Source organism: Ambystoma mexicanum, chromosome 7q, assembly GCF_040938575.1.
Source record: "Ambystoma mexicanum isolate Mex_15411 chromosome 7q, UKY_AmexF1_1, whole genome shotgun sequence".
Lineage (NCBI taxonomy): Eukaryota > Metazoa > Chordata > Amphibia > Caudata > Ambystomatidae > Ambystoma > Ambystoma mexicanum.
Genome location: NC_090941.1, coordinates 966,200,861 through 966,223,040, shown reverse-complemented (window position 1 = coordinate 966,223,040; position 22,180 = coordinate 966,200,861). Strand labels below are relative to the sequence as shown.

Here is a 22,180-nt window from a genome sequence, read left to right as displayed (position 1 = left end):
TAGTCGTAAGCTCAGAGGTAGGGAATTCCATGTCTGAGCTGCGAGTGTGGGAGAGGCCCTTCCTAGACATTTCACTCTTTTGAATTTGTGGGAGTTGATGAGTCCCGGATCGGTGGTGCCTAGTGTGCGTCTTGGTATGCATAGTGAGATGCGGGACTTCAAGTAGTCGGGTGCATTTCCATACAGGCATTTATGCACAATGGATGCAGTTTTGTACTGAATACGGTCCACAATGGGTAGCCAGTAAAGAGACTGTCTGACAGATGACATATGCTCACGCCTAGGGATGCTCTTGATAATATGTTCTTCAGAGTTTGAAGCTTTTGTGGGCACTTTTTGTTGACCCCCAATAAAAGCCATTACAATACTCCAGGCGTCATAAAATAATGGCTTGGGAAATAGAGGCACAATTGGCCTCTGAGATGTAAGGTTTGATACTATTTAAGAGTTTTAGGTAATAGTGGCAGTTCCTTGAGATGTCCTTTGTTTGAGTCTCTGCACCTAGGGAAGCATCCAGAAACACACCCAGCGTTTTTACTTTTCTGACGACGGGAATGGAACAATCCTTATCATTGAAAGAGGCGTATTCCTTCTATTCCTTCCTTAATTTGGCCCTGGCTGCCGTGTTTCCAAACAAGAGTATGCCTTGCTCCGTTAGAGCATAGCCAGTTATTGGTCATCCACAATTCAATGATGTCGTAGATGGAGTTGAGGTTCAGGACATCCTGATCATAATCCCTGCTGATTTCTAGATTCAATTGTGTGTCATCTGTGTAGTTTGTGAAAAAATCCCCCTCTCCTCCAGGATGTTACAAAGGGGTCTAACACACAAGTTGAATAGCGTGGATGAAATACATGCCCCCTGAGGAACCTCGCAAAGAATTGGAGAGGACTTAGCTGAGGTACTTTCCCAGCATACAGAGGAATGTCTGTTGGATAAGAATGATTTGATCCAGCCAGCTGATCTGGTTGTACAATTCCCAATATCTGTAAGAGTAATTAACAGGCATTCGTGATCCATCTGATCAAAAGCTGCGGATAAATCGAGGACGACCAGTATCCCGATTTTCCCCTGGTCCTTCAACTCCAGCATGTTGGTCTGCAAATCTATTAGGGCAGTCTCTCTACTATGGCTGCCTCGAAAACCAGACTGTTTACTGTGAAATAAAAATTCTACCTCACAATGAACTTCTAGTGGATTAGTACCTTATCCAGAACGTTTAACAAGAAGTTGGCGTTAGTAATTGGACTTTGGTTTTTAGCATCTCTAGGGTCCAGGCCAGCCGTTTTCACCAAAGGTTTGATGGTGATGACTTTAATTGCCTCCGGAACAGGTAGATGCTTAAAGGAGGCATTTACAAGTCAAGTAAGGAATGGAAAAAAGATGGTTTTATTACCCAGCACAAGTTTTGTCGGGAGTATTTTCTTTCAGCAGGACGTTGGATTCATTGAAGAGATGATTGAATCAATATCTGACTCCGAGATATATTTGAAGGAAAACGAACATTGTTCTACATTTTGTTCAGATGTTAAGGCAGGAGAAGTCTGGGGCCTGTATGATTTTTAGGTCCTTTTTGATTTTGTCATGTGCTGTGCTGTCTTAAGTTTGCTTGCAACTGCAGATTGGACAGGATCACAGTCCTGATCCGTAGGATGGATAGGTTAAGCCAAAGCCTTATTAACAATTGCAAATTATGAGAATCCACCCAATCGAAGATGTTGCCTGATATGGCTGTGGGTTTGTTGCTCTGAATTATAAAATCAATTTCCATCAATGCTTCTTCAAGTAATATTCCTTCCTTGTTTCTTGGGTCATAGAGCCATCGGTTGAAATCACCAACTACTGGTGCCGAGCAGTTTGGGTTAGTTATGGTTTTTAATAATTGTATTAGGCTCCTGTTGAAATTTCCCTTTTTACAAGGTGGGCGGTAGACCACTATAAGATCAAAGCAGCTGCAGGGAGGTGGTGTGAATTTAAGATACAGTACAACACATTTATCAATAGAGCTTAAGCTCTCGAAAAATTGAAAGCGTTTTTATCAATAACTGCCTATCCACCACCCACATGGCCCTTGATGCGATTTTTCAGATGATAAAATATCCCTGAGGAGCTGCCATGTCTATCATCGGACAGCTAGTGTCAGTAAACCATGTCTCTATGAGGCAAAGGATTTCCAGATCATGAAGAATAAGGTCGTCATGAACATCCAAGGCGTGCTTGCACAAGGACTGCATGTTCAATAACTTGCAGATTTTGGGGCCGATTCATGGAATAACATGCAGAAATCATGCAAGGGCTGCATGCCAAAAAGGCCACTGCACGAGCCTGTGCGATTAAGAAAATCTGCACGCAAAGCATATTCATGGAATTGTTTGCTCAAAGTAACAATATTCGCAAGTCACGGCTGGAACGCCCCCGACATGCCCACACACAAAGCAGGAAACTGCCAGATCAGCTACCTTTGCGCGCTCCCCCGGGCGCAAATACAGCCACCCTTCAAACAGTATGTGGGCTCCCCCATAAGCAGGCCTGTGACTCTGGGAGCCTGTGCGGGGTCCCCCGTAACTGTATCCGGCACCCCAACAACTTGTGTATGAAAAATCATAACTCTGCAATAACTCAGGAAATATGCATGCAGACCCAAGTAAAATGTTCCTGCACCCCACTACACAGCTTTCACGCACGCCTACATTACATCAGAACCTCAATTGAGTACATGCACCCCAAAATCCGACATGCAACCCAACCTGCGTGCTGGAAATCCTACGCGCATGTGTACTTACGCCATCCTTCGGGTGGCGGATCCTATGAAGGACGTGCATGGGCATTTCCCAGCCAAGACGTGGCGTGATCAATTCCATAAATACGTCTCATGCTGCGCAATAGTGGGACGTGTGAGGGAATGCCTGCAGGCCGTCCCTCGGAATGCCCACTTCTTCGCAAATTATTCCCCATTTCTGGTGTTCCTCCCCCTCCCCAGTCCTCTGTACAGGCCACGGCCACCCTCTGCTCTGAGTCTCACGCAAGCTCCTGAACGGTACGTTATAGCACTTGTGCAAAACCGTGCAAAATCCACGCAAGTCCAGGAAAAGTGCTGCGCATTTGATTCCATGAATCGATAAACAGAGATGCGCGTGCAGATTAGGCGCAAGTAGCCTATTTTCTTCGATATAAATTCCATAAATCGGCCCCTTTTGCTTACAAAAAATCCAAGCAAGAGCATCCCAGCTTTGCAGGTTTCTCATGCTGGTTGAATGCAGAGTTTTATAGAAACAGTAAGCATAGCTGGACGAATTTAAAATAACCGTGGCGTATAGTAACTTCAAGGTATTTAAAAATAAAAAAAATCCTCATGGGTGTTACCTGATAACGTGCTCGCTTTCCAATTAGTAAACATGACACTCCAGTCCCGTTAATGCGTAACTGAATGCTGCCACTGTCCACATACAGGGCCTCTGGGTAAACAGCCACGTTTCCATGGCATTGTGTGACTACACCATCACTGAGGAGATGAGCCCTGGCTGCCAACTGCTCCATTCCATGTTTGCCTTATTTATTTAACCAGTCCTGGTTTTCCAGCCAACAGCCTTTTGCATTGTGGGACTTTTAGTCTGGATTTTACAATGAGATTTCTGAGCATCCCAGCAGCCGCATACTTAAGGGATGTCGGCTAAATAACTGTTAAGTTGTACTTTCTACAGAGAACGTGTCGCTGTGCGGACCCCGGGGGTTCATTTCTGATGTTGACCTGCTCAGGTCACGACAGAGAAACAACGCCTTCCTTCCTTGGTTTTTTCGTCGTGGGTACCCCTGAGGCTGATGACAGAGGTAGGGTTAAGGAAGGCTCTGGCTGAGCAGTGTCTGAACATGTCACGTGGCAAGTAGGTGGAAGGTCCTACTAACAGCTATGGCGTGCACAAGCCCATATCGTCTGTGAAGCCGTCGGTCACTCTCTGTACTTATGTCTGTCCACCCCTCGTTTGTTTCAGTACTTTCCATAGTGGCCCTACCATGCCACTACGGGACCACTTTCACAGTCCTGGGCTTCCCTTTTATATATCATGGATATAAGACACGCCTGCTAAATTAAAGGGAAATAAGACCACAACCCCCAGAATGCATTAGCATTTTAATGAAGACTAGGGATGGAGTAATACTGTCGCGATGACATGGATTCCTATGCTGGTTGTTTTTTTAAAAAAATGTGAATTATATTTTTAGATATTAAAATCACAGCCCGAGAAATGTGTGCCTTTCCAGTGTACAGTACCACAGCTCTTTCGGCTTTTCTGACCCTGGCAGGTCCAGGGCACATGTTTTCTTAGCACCATGTGGGGATGTCTGCTTTTAGGGTCGATGACACATTTTAGATAGAGCCAGTGGGGGAAATGGAAAAAATGTAAAGGGGGATTCCAGAAGGGCCGTGGTGGGGGAGGGGTTTGGAGTTCCAAGGAAGTGAAGCTAGCAGTTGGACTCCACTCAAAGGAAATGTTCCAAATAATATTGAAAAAATGGTGCAATTTCTTTCATGCTGCTTCTTTCCAAACTCCACACTGTACATCAATTCCACTTTAAATCACTTCCATGGCAGTGGTGCACCCAAAATGCTGTTGGTAATGCAGGGATTTTTAGTACATAAAGGGATCCATAGACACGCTCTACAGCAGAAGGCTACCAGGATAGCTCAGCAGGTTGAGAGACCGTTGCCGAGATGTTATGGCTGGGGCTTATTTATTCAAAATTGGTTGTTAATTGTATGACTTTTTGCAATTTTCCTTATACAAAAAAAAAACAAGTGCTATAACATGTGTTTGGCCAGGGGATGGGGTCGGCTGGTCGCTTGCTTATGTTCAGGTGGAGGTGGGGGTATTTCCGCCCCTGTAGTGAAAATCAAAAGTTGGCACCCACAAACCCACAGTTTAATTTCCTAATAACTGCTGTCAGCACAACATAAGCATGTATTTGTGTTTAACCAGTGTGACAAGCATATAACATCTTTATAAATATAACCTGTGATAAAACACAAAGGGGCACCCAAATATTAGTCAGACAAAAGAAAATTAAAAGAATAAAACATGTCAAAGAAAACTAGTGAATGCAAGCAACATGTTTTCGTTTGGAAATTACTTTTGTTTTTCTATGGAAGTGTAAAATGCACATTTGGAAAACAATAGTGTGCCCAGCATGTAGGAAGCCTGCTTCCAACAGTATTGCCCCCTCACAGTTATATACATGGCCCATTGATTCCTGTAGTGTCCCTCTTAAGGCCAGAAGAAAGGAAACAGGCTGGGAAAATAGACCCTACAAAGCTGAGTAAAGGGGGACAGAGCAGACTAGAACACCTAGCTCCCAGCTTCCCTCTGCGAAGCTGGGGGCTCGGTATAGCCTGGCCAGGGCTGAGGCAGGCCGGGTTGTGAGGTCCGGCCAGACATCTGATGCCGGATCTCGGACCCATCAAGGGCCGGGCCATTGACCAGCGCTGGATAGAGCTTGCCTTCTCTGAGTGGTAGCTCAGTCGATTGGGCACCTACTGACACATATGACAATCGTTGGAGGGCCCTCTCAGCCTTTCATCATTCTGAAGTTGATGAAAGCAGCGATAGTGACGCCTGCTGTAACCAGGCCATATTATCTTGATGCAAGCGCATAACTCAAATAGCAAATACACTCAGGCAGGTTAAATGGACCTTCACCCACCAGACAACATGCCAAAAATCCAATTTTCCTCAACTTTCCTCGTCTTTATCTAGGGGAATTTGGAGACTGGTCCGAAAAATTGTCTGTGCTCCTGCTTAAATTCAGCCAGTAAGATTTGTGTTTTACAAATATTTCATCAAATTTTTTGCTTAGTGGTGTGATTCATCCAGTTTTTTTTAAAAAAAAAATCACAACATTGTGAGTTTCGTTACCTTTTATTGGACTAACTGAGCCTGACACTGCAATGGAAAATCGTGCTCTCGTGGCCATTAAGGTTTCTATTGCGGGTCTGATTTTCAACGCATTTTTCAATGTGACTTTCCTACTGAAAAGCGCTTTTGTAAATCAGGCCACAGTCTTGCAGGCCCTTTAAAGGAAGACTGTGGTCTAGTTTTGCTCTTTGCATTCAAAAGACCCAAGTTCTAGACCCAGCGTCCCTGTCTCTGCAAGTTATACTGCCTGCTGCAGCACCCCTCCCTGCTTCGGAAGACCCATTTCTAGACCCAGCTTCCCTCTCTCAGCAAGCTATAGTGCCTGCTGGAGCACATCTCCCTGCTTCAGAAGACCCACCTTCTAGACCCAGCTACCCTGTCAAAGCAAGCTATAGCCCCTGCTGCAGCACCTCTTGCTGCTTCAGAAGACCCAAGTTCTAGACCCAGCTTCCCTGTCTGAGCAAGCTATAGCCCCTGCTGCAGCACCTCTTGCTGCTTCAAAAGACCCAAGTTCTAGACCCAGCTTCCCTGTCTGAGCAAGCCATAGAGCCTGCTGCAGCGCCTCTCCCTGCTCCAGAAGACCCACGTTCTAGACCCAGCTTCACTGTTTCAGCAAGCTATAGTGCCTGCTGCAGCACCCCTCCCTGCTTCGGAAGACCCGTTTCTAGACCCAGCATCCCTGTCTCAGCAAGCTATAGCCCCTGCTGCAGCACCTCTTGCTGCTTCAGAAGACCCAAGTTTTAGACCCAGCTTCCCTGTCTGAGCAAGCTATAACCCCTGCTGCAGCACCTCTCCCTGCTCCAGAAGACCCACGTTATAGACCCAGCTTTACTGTTTCAGCAAGCTATAGTGCCTGCGGCAGCAACTCTCCCTGCTTCAGAAGACCCATTTCTAGACCGAGCTTCCATCTCTCAGCAAGCTACAGTGCCTGCTGCCGCACATCTCCCTGCTTCAGAAGACCCACCTTCTAGACCCAGCTACCCTGTCACTGCAAGCTATAGCCCCTGCTGCAGCACCTCTTGCTGCTTTAGAAGGCCAAAGTTCTAGACCCAGCTTCCCTGTCTGAGCAAGCCATAGAGCCTGCTGCAGCACCTCTCCCTGCTCCAGAAGACACAAGTTCTAGACCCAGCTTCCCTGTTTCAGCAAGCCATAGTGCCTGCTGCAGCACCTCTCCCTGCTTCAGAAGACCCCATTTCTAGACCCAGCTTCCTTGTCTCAGCAAGCTATAGTGCCTGCTGCCGCACATCTCCCTGCTTCAGAAGACCCAAGTTCTAGACCCAGCTTCCCTGTCTCAGCAAGCTATAGTGCCTGCTGCAGCACCTCTGCCTGCTTGAAATTATTTGGGAGCCCTTGGAAAAAAGGCAACGTTAAAAGAAAAAATAAAACGTTTGCAATATTGGCTTCCCCATATGACCAAACTGGGTGATCTGTGCCATATCGGTTCACCGATGTGTGCATCAGTTTGAGTATCTGTTCTGAACTGAGAGCCTACATCCCAGCGTAAAGGGTATATCTTGGCTGCATGTGAACTTCGTATGCATGCAGTGTTTGTTCAAACCCTAACCCTCCTGTCGATCTTAAAGCAGTGGAGCACTGGAAGAGGGCTAGTCGTGTAGTTTGAGTATGTTTCCACTCGTACTGTACTTTCTATTCATTGTAATTGATTACTTCAATGTTTGCTAGGAACACTGCCCAGCCCCCTTCTCCCCCGCATAGCTCATTTTGGGTGCATGCATTTATGCGCATAGTGAAACGTTCTATTGGCCATCACCTGGGCTCTCAGAAACGGACTGGTGTGCAGACCTGCTCCTGGATCTTAAGCCAGACACATGGCAATTTGCAAGTCATTAGCCAGTAAGATAGCTCAGTGGGTTGAGCACTTGCTGCTGTGATGTGTGGGTGTGTCATCTGCAGTTCGCGATTTCGAATCCCGGCAAGATCAACTCAGCCTTTCATCCTTCCGAGGTCAATAAATGAGTACCAAATTCGGTTGGGAAGAGAAATGTATGTAAATATGTTCTATATACAACTCTTAGGCGCAAGCTCTATATAAATAACCAATTATGATCATGTTCATTATTGACATAAATCAAAACCGAATCACATTTTGCACCAGAAACCCTCATATATGTACAAATCACGGTCTCTAGTGGTTTTCTTTCAATGTATTATTTTCATTGCTTCTGATTTTTAGTAATCTTAATAATTAATGCACTACACATATAGAGTAATACTGCAGACACAGTCCATAATGCATCCGCATACATAAAGTTATTCCACATCAAAGGTTCCAGGCTGCCTCTGCATACAACTTTGGACAGTTGTCCTCCTAGTGCAGGGAACTGCAACCGTTGGCTCTCCAGATGTTTCAGACAAAAATTCCCCTCATATCTGGCTATTGACTATGCTGGTTAGGGATGATGGGAGTTGTAGTCCAAAACCAATGGAGAGCCAGTGGTTGCAGACCCCTGTCCTAGGGTGTTGGCCTTAATGAGTGCCTCCTTTAATCTACTGAGTGTGTCTTACAACCTTATATATATCCAGTGGCTTTATTTGCCAATTTGCTGCATACAGTGGTGACACTCTTTCTCTCTTCTTCACCCCAGGCCAGTCTGGTGTGGCTCGGGTCAGGGGGGAGATACTCTATAAAACGTGTCTTTTGTGTCCCCCAGAACTCATTTGCTGCACAGCAAATTCTTGCCTCGGATACCTCTGTGGGGTAGGGGGATGTTCCTGAACCCCCTCAAGCTATTAGCATGAGGGACTCCAATAGGAGTATTTATTTATTTATTTGGTTATTTATGTATTTATTTATTTATTTATTACATTTATATAGCGCATCTAACCCATGGGCATCTGGGCGCTTAAATTTAAGAATACGGTTAAATTGTAGAGACTTGGTTATACAGTAAAGTTACAGTTATAGTATTGATGCATGCTTGAACAGTAGCATTGGTCACATGTGAAAATTCAGTTACATTTCAAGCTTAGTCTCTTTAATAAAACATATACAGAATATGGTATCACAGTTCCTGGTTATGCTTTGTCAGTCTTGTCAGCGGATGGTAGCCAGTGGGGGAGCCTAGTGCTCATTCGTGGATCGGGTAGATTCTTAATATCCTGATTGAAAAGCCATGTTTTTAGTGTTTTTGCGAAAGAACCCTAGTGGTCATGGTATTCCAGTAGTTGGCCGCGATAACAGGGAAGCTGGAGACTCCGCTTTTTGTCTTTTATATCTTTGTGTGGTCAGTTGCCCCAAGTAGGCCGACTGGGTTGGTCTGGCCGGTTGAGTTTTGGAGATTAGATTAGAGAGGTAGCGTGGGGCAGTGTTGGATAGGAATTTGTGGGTGTGAATGTCTGGTCTCCAGTATCTGGTTAGTAGCCCCCAAATCACTTGAGCACAGTGAAAGACTATACGCCTTCCATCCCTTGAATACACGTAAGAGCACCGCCACAAGTAGTTGCCATTTTATTCCTTAATTTGATTTAATTTCTTAGGGTCAATACACTAAAAATGAAACATATATCACAACAAACACTATCACACACCATTACAATTTCATTCCCCTTCTTGTTGTGAGTTGAGTAGGTACTTTTTTGTCTCCATGACTGTTTTCACTCTTCCCCTCTCCTTGGCCCCCATTTCCGTTTCTCCCCACAGACCACATTCTGGGTGCCACCCTGGGCAGGGTCACAATTCACCTCTACACAGACAAGGCTCAGTGATTTGGTAATAACACACCATGAAACCATAACAATGGCATCGTTATTTCCAGTTGGTCGTTTTTGATTGGCCCGTCTCGGTGTTCCTGATAAATGTAAATTCAGAAGCAGGGATGAGTAATGCTTGTAAAGAGGGATCCATTTAAAAAGATTGGACTACAGGCTCGACAGCATCCCTGATCTCCCGGTCGCAGCCACAGCCCCGTTCTCATCTGTGGCCAACCCAAGCCTCTACCATGATTTTCATAATTATTTATTTATAAGGCAGGTTTGTAAGATCCAACGTTGCCCCTGAGCAATCCTCGCGAAAGCGGTGTCTGGCAGTCCGGGTTTGGGACCAAAGCAATAGTTATCGTGAATTTGTGTTTTCAAGAGCCTCAAAGCGCCTAAAATGCTTCACGGCTGGCAGAATGCTTTGCCAGGCTAACTGGCTGTAACACATTACAGAACATACGCACACATCCTCCATCGGCTGTTTTGCAAATCTGCATTGCCTGGGTTAGTCAGCGTGGATCACACTTTGCCAACTCCACTATCATCTCTCCCAATGGCACTTATTCAGCTCCGTTCCTTAATTCCCGCCTCTGACATGTGATGTGTTGTTTCATGGCTAATCCAACCCGGCTCTCACTAAACGCTGCTGTGGGCGTGGCTGGGGCGGGTCTGAACCTGGTTTAAGAAGTCAGCTCCATCTTTGTAAGTCCCCTCAGATTAGAACTTCCCCTTGGATTGGACCGTACACCATGATAGTGCGTTATGCCCTAAAATGTCCGCTGACAGCTAGAAACAATAACAGCTCGCACCCTCCATCTTTCTGGGTTTTGCAGTATAGCTGGGCGGAGCCCACATGATATTTCTGGGGCCAGTATATAGACACGTTGCCCTGCTGGCAAGTGTAATGTTGCAATGCATAAGCACTAGGGCAAAAATTACCCTAGTGCAACACGCCTACGGCCTAATTCATGGAACGTTTAACGTGGCGCAAAGTGATTTGCACTGCCAAATACACGTTGAACCAGGCCAAAGTGTATTTTTCCAGAGCAAAGTCACTTTGCACTGAAAAAGTACTCTTTGCACCGCGCTGAATGGGCTTAATTCACAAAAAAGCACAGAGGGCCCGATTCATGGAATTTTTTGTATGGTTTAGAGTGACTTTGCACTGCTGAAAAGTGACTTGGCACTGCCGACACAAACCCTGATTCATGGAACTGTGCAGAATCAATTTTTGCAGAGCAAAGACATTTTGTACTGCAAACATAACTTACAAAACTACTTTGCAAGGATTTTGAACTGCAAAAATACATTTTGCAAAGTTCCATGACTCCGGGGTTGCGCTAGCAGTGCAAAGTTGCTTTTCAGCAGTGCAAAGTCACCTTGAACCGTGCATAAAATTCCATGAACCGTGCCCTATGTCGCTACTTAGTGCTTTTTTTAATTTAGGTCCTTTAGCGCGGTGCAACGTCACTTTGCACCGCGCTAAGTGTTCCATTAATTAGGCCCTCGCTCTTTCGGCGCATTTTGCTCCATTGCAATGTTTGCTCAAAGGCTAAAATGGAAGGCATGTGTATCCCGGTGCTAATAATGCTCGGTGTTAGCACCAGGGTAAACTTTGCAAAGCAGCAAACATCTATTAAAAGAACAGAATGTTTTTTTTTGCACAGGGCATTTTTTGACATAATGCTAATGACATGCAAAACTAGGCATGCACCACTGCAGAGTTGATGTGATGTAGCCCCGGGTCAGTTTTGCTCCTCCATGCGCAAATAAGCTGTCTCCCTCTAGCCTCTGTCCTTATGTTATGGAAAGGACTTGTGTAAATTCAGCTCGGAATCAGTGGGGCGCAGTCTCAGGGAAACACCAGAAGAGGTTGCTTTGGTGTGGGAGGAGTCATGGGACGAGGTGGTCGGTGGTCTGTGATCTGCCAGGTGTGGGCTGGAGAGGAGGGTCTTCATCCGCTTTCTGAAGGGGAGTGGTCAAGTGGCCAGACTCCTGCGCGTCGCTATGCTGCTCCATGGACCAGGAGCAGAGCAGGAGAATGCCCTCTCCCCCTTTGGTGCCTTCCTTGCCCTTTGTATGCCAAGTTCATGAACCCTTGGCCATCTCCACGCCACCCACAACAGGGCAGTTTTGGTGCAACTGACCTTTAATCCGCTGGCATTCCCTGAATGCCAATGTGCCCAACTCCCTTTTGAGGCCTACTCCAGGATTGGTCAAGATTGGCCAAGATGTTGGCGTAGAACAGCTCTGTAATAAGAGCGCATGGGATGCGAGGATGAGATGCGTGACAGCTACTGTACACCAACTTTCGCCACCATGTCAAAAACATTTATTCACTAATTGTCTGAGTCTCTGTTCCCTCAGATAACAAAATGTTATCATCAATGCCAAATTGCTGTAACTTTGCACAGAGAATGTATGTGGTCATCGTCCTGGAATGTACACTTGCCAGTGATGTCTGGCACTTGTAACCAGATCATGTGTTTGTCAATCATAATAAATGTGGCCCCGTAGTCCTCAAATACGCTGTGTGGTTTTTGTTCATGTTGCCTCATGAAGAGGAATGGCATGGGGGCCTTTCAACTTTTTCAGTTGAAATGGGCCCCCGCACCTTACGAGCAGAGGCCCCTGAGCAGCTTCCCCCATGTTGCCAGTTTTATGGCACATCAATATACTTCTTTGGTTCATTAAATGTGTTCTCTGCAGCGTGCACATTACAGGCTGCCTTTGCTGGCCCCTCAGTCCGTTGCCTTTGCTCACGCCTCTTGCTTTTTCCAGCAAAGTTTTTTATATCTTGTTGCCTTTTTATTCCACTTTCATATAGGTTATCACATTGCTGGCAAAGAGCGATTAACAGCTGTTCAGTGGATATTTAGTGTTTCAGAATCCTGCCGACTGCTTGCCCGGTGATAACCTGCAGCTATTTATCCCCTTACTGTATTCCTTTCCCCATTATAATTTAATCACCTAACGTGTGCCTTAGACTGTTTTTTTTTCCAGCTGCAGGCAAGAGGCTACCAAGCATAAAATGAAATGGCCCCCTGGGAGCCCTGACTCATCTTCAGTCAGCACAGCTCATGCATCTTGTGTCTATATAAACCAAGACCGCTGCTAGCATATTATTGAGATTTTTTTTCTCCATTTAACCTATTTGGAATGGGGTTTATTTAGAAGTTGATCAAATGGCCATGCCAATGCTTTCAGTTAATCTTGGGTGCTGTGCATGTTTCTGGTCATTTCAGTGCAGTAAGGCAATACACGGTGACATTTGAAACTGATTTGCAGTGCATGTGTATTCATTAAGATTAAGAGAAACAAATCACTGGGGTGTTTAAATGCAGTTACGTATGATGCATATTACATGTCAATACACCACAGGGTTAATTTCTGTTAAGCTTTTGCAAACTGGTTGGTTGGCAGATGTATGCAAATGCAGCTGTTTGTACTTTTTGTACAATAAAGAATTTATTTTTATATACAAACGTGCCCATTTTTGTTAACACTTTTCAAACACCAAGAAAGCCTATGCATCAATAAAGCCAACACGTGTTTCGCCCTTAACAAGCTTGGTCAGGGCTTGATATGGCAATGGGTAGGTGAAACAAGAGCCTGCCATTGTTTAACGTGGTCAAAGGCATGGCTTGGAAAACCTGAGGGACGATTTCAACTAAACGTGTTTTTTTTAAATATTGAAATATGTTTAAAGTAAAGGTACAATTTTTCAATGCAGCTCTAATTGGCTATATTTAGTGTGCGAGATGATCCTCACTCCATGAAACCCATAGCCCAGTCACACAAAATTATCTATTCACCAGTTCCCTCGTGTATTAGTGTGCAGAAGCGAAGCAGGCTGAAATGTATCCAGACACTTGCATTAGAATCCCGGCTTGACCACGTGTCCAACAACTGGTGCGAGTCTGAGTGCAGGAGCCTATGCTTGTATTGTTCACATTTAACGCGAGAGTAGCGACCTGCAGGATCGGGACGCGCACCTGTGTTGCACCGCATTGTCTTGCTACTAAGACAAACGCGTTGCCCCTGAGCCATCCTTCCCGCCCTGTGTTTGTTCCATGTGTCATGCATGGTAAACTTGTTAAGAAAAGAAAACACGTTGCAAAGTGTGTGTGCGCGCACCTTCCCAATCCACGACTCTTGGAAGCACTTTATGGGGAAAGCGGCGCAAACACCCCGGCCCTGATTCATGGAATTACTTGCGTGTAAAACGGGGATATGCGTGCCATTCTGCCCTCAAACCCCTGGTTGAGAAATGGGGATTTGCAGGCAGAATGGCGCACAAATCCCCGTTTTACACACACATAATTCCATTAATCGGGGCCCCCATCTCCTAGCTGCTGCGAATCTTTGTCCGCACTGTGGCGCAAAGTAGCCCGTGCTTTGTCGCTTGACACCTCTCAGCTCACCCCATTTTGATCGTGTCACCCGCTTTCGAATCTTCACCATTCCCGGCCTCGGTGGGATCAACTTCCCAACAAAACGTTGTCAGCCCCCCCCCCCTAAAAAAAAGGTTCTCATGATGAGAATCTCATCCAATGACTTGAACTGTGTGAAGATCGCAAGATGTCACTCTGTTTACAAAGTCAACGGGGGTGCGCTGCCCCGTCCCACTCGCACTAATGTGAAGCCTCAGTGTGCGCCCGGTGCCGTTCTGCCCCTCCCTCCCCCGTCTGGTAATTCACCTGAGCCCACCCCTCACCCCTGCAGCCTCCATTCCTCGACTCCCTCCTTCGGCATATCTGGGCCGTGACTCCCCCGCCCTTCCAGTGCTCTCAAACATAGCGATTATTACATTAAATCCACCATTCACCGAGGTGCACTTACAGCCTGACATCCTTTAAATCCACCACATACTGGGAGTACTTAAAGCCTGACATCTCTGAAATGCACCACATATCTAGGAGTACTTACAGCCTGACGTCCCTTAAATCCACCACAGGTCTATGTATGCTCACAGCCTGACATCCCTTAAATACACAACAGGTCTAGGTGTGCTCACAGCCTGACATCCCTTAAATACACAACAGGTCTAGGTGTGCTCACTGCCTGACGTCCCTTAAATCCACCACAGGTCTCGGTGTGCTCACAGCCTGACATCCCTTAAATACACAACAGGTCTAGGTGTGCTCACAGCCTGACATCCCTTAAATACACAAAAGGTCTAGGTGTGCTCACAGCCTGACGTCCCTTAAATACACCACAGGTCTAGGTGTGCTCACTGTCTGACGTCCCTTAAATACACCACAGATCTAGGTGTGCTCACAGCCTGTCATCCTTTAAATCCACCACAGGTCTGGGTGTGCTCACTGCCTGACATCCCTTAAATACACCACAGATCTAGGTGTGCTCACTGCCTGACATCCCTTAAATACACCACAGGTCTAGGTGTGCTCACTGCCTGACATCCCTTAAATACACCACAGGTCTGGGTGTGCTCACTGCCTGACATCCCTTAAATCCACCACAGGTCTGGGTGTGCTCACTGCCTGACATCCCTTAAATACACCACAGATCTAGGTGTGCTCACTGCCTGACATCCCTTAAATACACCATAGGTCTATGTGCTCACAGCCTGACATCCCTTAAATCCACCACAGGTCTGGGTGTGCTCACTGCCTGACATCCCTTAAATACACCACAGGTCTATGTGCTCACAGCCTGACATCCCTTAAATACACCACAGGTCTAGGTGTGCTCACTGCCTGACGTCCCTTAAATCCACCACAGGTCTAGGTGTGCTCACAGCCTGACGTCCCTTAAATCCACCACAGGTCTAGGTGTGCTTACTGCCTGCCATCCCTTAAATCCACCACAGGTCTGGGTGTGCTCACAGCCTGACATCCCTTAAATACACCACAGGTCTAGGTGTGCTCGCTGCCTGTCATCCCTTAAATCCACCACTGGTCTAGTTGTGCTCACTGCCTGACACCCTTTAAAAACATCACACATCTAGGTGTGCTCACAGACTGACATCTCTTAGATCCACCACAGGTCTAGGTGTGCTCACAGCCTGACATTCCTTAAATCCACCACAGGTCTAGGTGTGCTCGCTGCCTGACATCCTTTAAACCCATCACAGGTCTGGGTGTGCTCACAGCCTGACATCCCTTAAACCCACCACAGGTCTAGGTGTGCTCACTGCCTGTCATCCCTTAAACCCACCACAGGTCTAGGTGTGCTCGCTGCTTGTCATCCCTTAAACCCACCACAGGTCTAGGTGTGCTCACTGCCTGACATCCCTTAAACCCATCACAGGTCTAGGTGTGCTCACTGCCTGACATCCTTTAAACCCATCACATGTCTAGGTGTGCTCACTGCCTGACATCCTTTAAACCCACCACAGGTCTAGGTGTGCTCACTGCCTGACATCCTTTAAACCCATCACAGGTCTAGGTGTGCTCGCCGCCTGTCATCCCTTAAACACATCACAGGTCTAGGTGTGCTCACTGCCTGACACCCCTTAAACCCATCACAGGTCTAGGTGTGCTCGCCGCCTGACATCCTTTAAACCCATCACAGGTCTAGGTGTGCTCACTGCCTGACATCCTTTAAACCCACCACAGGTCTCGGTGCCTCCCGGCCGCACTTCTCCAGTTTCTGAAATTCCTCTGGCGGTTTGACACGCGGCCTCGGTGCGCTGGGCTGGGCGGCTCTGTGCTCTCTCTCACCCCTGGTCCAATATTGAGGGCGCGAAGAATCAATGCGTTCATTCCTGCAGCGAAGCTTAACTAATTCGGGAGGTTGGTCCTAGTCCCGATGGGTGCGCTCTCATGCGAGGGCCTGCTCAGCCCACAGTTCCTCGGTGCTCCCTGGTGGAAGTCCACTGCCACCTCCCACCCACTGCCCCCACTGAGCCCTTCTCAGAGGAACACGGGCGGCGCTTTGAAGATCCGACCAGACGGCGGCCCTGCTGTCAGAGGGTCGCTACCCGGGGTCACTACGCGTGAACTTTTCACACCCCGGGGTGACCTCGGCAGGTGACCGTCCCTGGACGGCCTATCAGTGTTTGCGGGTGCATATCAAAGTCAGCATTGACTTTGAAAGCATCCTGTGTGTGTGGGTGTAACTAAGTGTGTGAAGGGGAATGGAGGAGGGGTGCGTAAAGCAGATTGAGGCCGTCTTCGGGACGTTAGTGGCGCTGCTCGCAGAATACCACGATATAACTAAAGTTCCATACAAGGGGCCCGAGATACCAACGCGTTTTTAAAAGGTGCAATTCCATTGAAAAACACGCGGACCTTTATTACAGAGCGTTTTCTAATGGGGTGTTGCCATTATAAAACGCTTCTGTGAATTAGGCTCTTAGTAAATCATGGCAGCACACGCTACCACCTCCCCACAGCCCCGAAGCACACACCGGAGTTGTGATGTTGTTCACACACCCCTTCCCCCGTATCCTTCAACGGGTGTTGCACGGGTAACATAACATGTGTGTGCGCAGCTCACCCTGAGAGCCCCGCACACAGCAGCTCTGCGTGTGAACAGAAGACGGGTCGTGGGTCCGGCCCGCGGGTCCGGCCCGCCTCGGGGAAGTGAGACCCAGACACATTCAGGTACATGAAGGCAGAGTACCCGAAGGAAGGGTGCCGCTGGCACTGCCCGGGATGGGTTATGGGACGAGAATGAGTGACTGAGCGTGTGCGGGTAAGAAGGCTGGCACGTGGGGGGGATGGGGGGGCGAGCCTCACAGGCCAGCCCATGAGCATAGTAAAAGAATGGGTGAGTGTGGAGGATGGTGTGCCTGGGTGAGAATTTAGGATGTTGGCACTGCCCGTACGGGAATCCAGTGTGACTGGCAGGGTGGCTGGTGCCCAGTCTGGACCTGGCGCTATCAGAATGAAGACACTGGGCATAATTGATGGCTATCATTTACTTCCTTCCGCATCTGGCTGATTAGGGCCTCGTAACACTGTGTGATCCTGAATGTTCACAAGACCACGCAATGTTGAGGAATGGGCGAAGCTGGGATTAGAACACGGGACTCTGATTCCGGAGATTGTGAACGTTAGCCCTTTCGCTAAAGCCCTCTCCCCGACCCTCCGCCCCCACTTCTCACCCCCACCAGACCATCCCTCCCCCCCACACACACAGTGTAGCCGTGATCCTCCGCAATTTTCCCCAGTCGTGTGCCCGGCAGAGCCCAGGTGCACGGTTCAATGGTCATTGCCTCACACATGTGCAAGCAGGTCGCCTTACCTTCTGTCTTCCAGCAGATCCCCGCACGCGGGTGCCCTTCTCCCCGAGTTCCGCGCCAAAGTCGAAATCCCAGACGGGTCGCGCGGAACCCTGTACTGTTACGCGGAAGCGGGCGGACTGCTCGCGGCTGGTGGGGGCGCGCAACGATGTCCCCCCTCGCCGGGGTGAAGTCTGTGCGGACGGTCTCCCCGGGTGTCTGGCTCTGGTTAACTTACTGAGCTGCGTGGGTAGCTCTCTGCGCAGATGGCCGCGCTGTGCACCAACCTGGGCAGCGCTGGGTAGGTTGGCGGGGGCTGCTCCTGCCGCTAATTGGCCCCTGGCTTCCACGCAGCCTGCTCTGAGTGGATCTCCCGTCTCCGTTAGAAAAGGGCCGAGCGCTCTCCGCGCTTGTCCGTGGATCCCGTTTCTTCTCTGAGTGGCTCGCTCTCTCTTCGCCGCTGCGTGCCGTCTCCCCACAGCTGGCTGGGACTCTGCTTCTCTTTGCAGCTGTGCCTGCGTTGCCCCTCCTGGATGTGGGTGATATCACTCTGTATTTAGATGTGGGGAGATCTCATGCAGTGCAGTCTCCGTGCAGGGGTGTCGGCGATGCTGGGGCGATCCGCCCACACGTGGGTGCTTTATGGCCAGCCCGCAGCCTGGTGCCGGGTGATCTCTCCACAGCTGGACGTGGGATATGTCCGTGCTGAATTCGGCTGGAGCGGGATGTGAAGTGATAGCTCTGTGCAGCGGGGAGTGATCTATATGCAGCTAGATGGGGGTAGGAGGGGGGTAGGGAGGACTCCCCGTGCAGCTGGGTAAGTGGGTGATCTTGTTCCACTATGAAGAGATCTCTGCAACTAGGTGAAGTTCATATCTTTGCAGCCGGATAAAAAGTGATCTCTTTGTGTTCAGCTGGATTTGTGATGCCCCGCCCCCCCCTACAGCAGGGTGAGGGTGTGATATGTTTTCTTTTTCTTCCCAACTCGCTATGAGGTGATCTCTCTGCAGGCAGGTGTGGGTGATCTCCCTGCAGTTTGTTGCTGTGTGATCTCTCTGCAGATGGATGAGGGAGAGTCGCTCTGCAGTTGGATGTGTGATCTCTCTCTCTCTCTCTCTCTCTCTCTCTCTCTGCAGCTGGATGCTGTGTGATTCCTCTCTCGCGCGCTGCAGCTGGATGCTGTGTGATCTCCCTCTGCAGCTGGATGTTGTGTGATCTCCCTCTCTGCAGCTGGTGGTCGTGTGATCTCTCAGGAGGGCGAAGGGTGCTATTTTTGCAGCTGAATATGAAGAGCGCTATCTGCAGCTGGGTTCTGTGTGATCTCCGCAGCTGGATTTTGCGTGATCACTCTCTGTGGCTGGTTTTTGTGTGTTCTCTCAACAGCTGGATGCGGTGTGATCTCTCGCTCTCTCTGCAGCTGGATGTCGTTTCATCTCTCTTGAGGAGGACGAGAGGAAATCTTGTTGCAGCGGGATATGAAGAGATCTCTCTGCAGCTGGATTCTGTCAGCTGGATGTTGTGTGATCTCTCTGTGGCTGGTTTGGGGGTGTTCTTTGTGCAGCTGAATGCTGTGTGATCTTCTTTCTCTGCAACTGGATGTCGTTTGATCTCTCTTGAGGAAGACGAGAGGAAATCCTGTTGCAGCGGGATATGAAGAGATCTCTCTGCAGCTGGATTCTGTCAGCTGGATGTTGTGTGATCTCTCTGTGGCTGGTTTGGGGGTGTTCTTTGTGCAGCTGAATGCTGTGTGATCTTCTTTCTCTGCAACTGGATGTCGTTTGATCTCTCTTGAGGAAGACGAGAGGAAATCCTGTTGCAGCGAGATATGAAGAGATCTCTGCAGCTGGATTCTGTCAGCTGGATGTTGTGTGATCTCTCTGTGGCTGGTTTGGGGTGTTCTCTGTGCAGCTTGATGCTGGGTGACCTCTTTCTGCAGCTGGTGGTCGTGTTATCTCTTCTCAGGAGTACGAGGGGTGATCTTTTTGCAGCGGGATCTGAAGAGATCTCTCCCCAGCTGGATGGTGCGTGCTCCCGCCGCAGCTGGAGGTGCGTCGATCCCTCGTCAGGCGGGTGCGCGGGGATCTGGCGGCTGCTGCAGTGCTCGCGGAAGCCTGTGTGTGTTTCCAGAGCTACTCCTTGCAGTGACACTGCCTGCTGCGTGCTGCCTTTGCCCTCGTTCACTCCCCTCTCTCTCCGCCTTGTGCCTCCCTCCCTCCTTTAAAGAACTCGCTTATATTCGCTCCCGCTGGCTTTGATCTCAGCGGTGATGTCAGACCCTATTAGCATAATAAAGCACTCCGGATTTAGGGCTTCAAACGGGACAAATTAGTGTTTGATCTATTCAGAAAAGAGCCGAAAAGTTCTGTCCGGCGTGTCCCGCAGTCTGCCTGTGAAAAGACAACAAGGTCACGGCGCGGAGCAGGTAGTGCCGGGATCCAGGGGGCGGAAACCTGGAGACTGGCTGCCGCCTTTGCTGTGCTGTGCACCTGACGGCTGTCCGGCCGTGCACAGCGCTGTACACGGTACAACCCGGAAGAGAACCGGAAGAACCTCACAAGGAGGACCGAAACACACAAGTGCGTTTACCATTGCACGAATACAGCAGCGGGTCTGACCGCTCTCCCACCTCTAAACTCCCTTCATCTGGGCAGTTAAGGGAACTACCGGCACCTAAATCGCTTTAACCAGGATCACACCGTGTGATCAGGGAGGGAAAGTAGGATTCGATCGAGGCAGGGTCTCCGGTGAAAGGCAAATCAGCCACCAGACCACAGCTCCTCTTTTCATTATTGATTTCCACCGTATTCGCCATTCTTGCAAAATACAAGCGGACGTCGGAAATACATTTTCATCGCCATTGTGTACGTTGCTCTATTTCCCCGCCAGACAGTCTGTTCGTGAAGGGCACTTTTTAGAGAGGGGGTGTGCTTTTGCGGTCAAGTTGTCGAGTGTGGTACTATTCCTGGATCACCCCCATTAGGCCAAGTAGGCACCGGCCTGTGGCCCCCACTCCTTCTAGGGGGCCCCGTAAATAAAGCGTGCAGAAAATTAAAAACGCACTAGGAGATACTTTGCAGTGGGGGCGGGGAAGGGGGCATTTTGACCGCCCAGGGGTCTCCAGATGGTTTAATCTGGCACGGTGTGGTACATGATATTGTTCTTATTTTATTTTTTATTTATTGATTCAGCTGAAATGAATCAACTTTTCAATACACTTTTTTTGTTCATGGTACAATAAGCGGAGTGTGTAGGATTCAATGGTCTCTAGCGGACCCAAGCGACCCACGCACTGATACTGTGAAAAACCAGTGGCAGACATTGTTTCTCTGCTTATCTTCTTTAAGTGCCAAGAAACACCAGCCAGGGCTCGAGGGGCAGCTGAAACGATCCCGTATTTCAAAAACCCATCCTTGCTTTACATATTACGCGCCCGCCACGTTCATACAGCGCTCCGCAACGGACTTAGGCGTCAAAACTCTTCTCTACCAATTTTTTTTTTCAAACGGCTGTTTTTTTAGAGCAGAAGGTGAAAGGTCAACACGTCAAGTAGCAACTGCATGAGAGAGCCAATTGCAAAAAGGCTATTTCCAATGAAGTCTATAGAGGGACATTTATTTCACTTCAAAATTCCTAATAAAATGGGCATATCATGTTCAGGGTAACTAATTGCACCTTGCAGCTGGGACACCCCTTTTCGACCCCTGGACTTTCTGTTCTCAAAGCATTTGGCATCAGGTGATGGCACCTAATTTAAAGACCACAGATCCCAGAATGCACCGGTTTGATACATGAAAGCAGGAGAGTGGTCAAGTGGCATCCCAGTAACCTGGAGTCATCTGTTCAACCTACATATGACACCTTTCCCATTTTCGCACGTGTTAACATTTCACACAGTACCCTGTAGCTGAGGAGGAAACGTTATATATTTTAAAACGCCGGCCCTCCGGGGCCCCACAGCTGCCTTTTATGGCACTGGGTGACCTCCACTGCGTGGCCCGGAATCCGATCGGCTCTGCATCATTTAATCGGAGGGTATTTCCCACCTTGGAACGGGAATGTTTTCCAGCGGGCGGGTCGCCGACACGTTGTAACTCTCTCCCCATCGACAGAGGATATTGGGCTGCCTGCAGAGCTGCAGGTGTGAAATGCAATATCCGAGAGAGGGGGCTGGTGCCGCCTGTGCGAGGGGGCGGGGTCTGTGCGATGTAGCCTGAAGGCGAACAGCCACTCCACACGCGCATGCACGCACGCTCCCAGCGCAAGCTGCACAGAGACTTGTGCTCTTCTGAATGTTATCCATAACAACGGATTCTCAGGCCGCCCATGTCATGTCCGTAAATAAACCCACAGAAACGTTGGCAA

General features: G+C 48.5%; 1 protein-coding gene across 1 annotated transcript in view; it reads right to left on the bottom strand.

Moving 5' to 3' along the window:
• WNT11 (Wnt family member 11) overlaps positions 1-20,214 on the bottom strand; it is a 282,257-nt gene extending 262,043 nt beyond the window's left edge. The window contains exon 1 of the mRNA XM_069640050.1: positions 17,842-20,214. The gene's annotated coding sequence lies outside the window, so the exon portion shown is untranslated. The remainder of the gene's footprint in view (positions 1-17,841) is intronic.
• Positions 20,215-22,180: the final 1,966 nt, after the last annotated feature.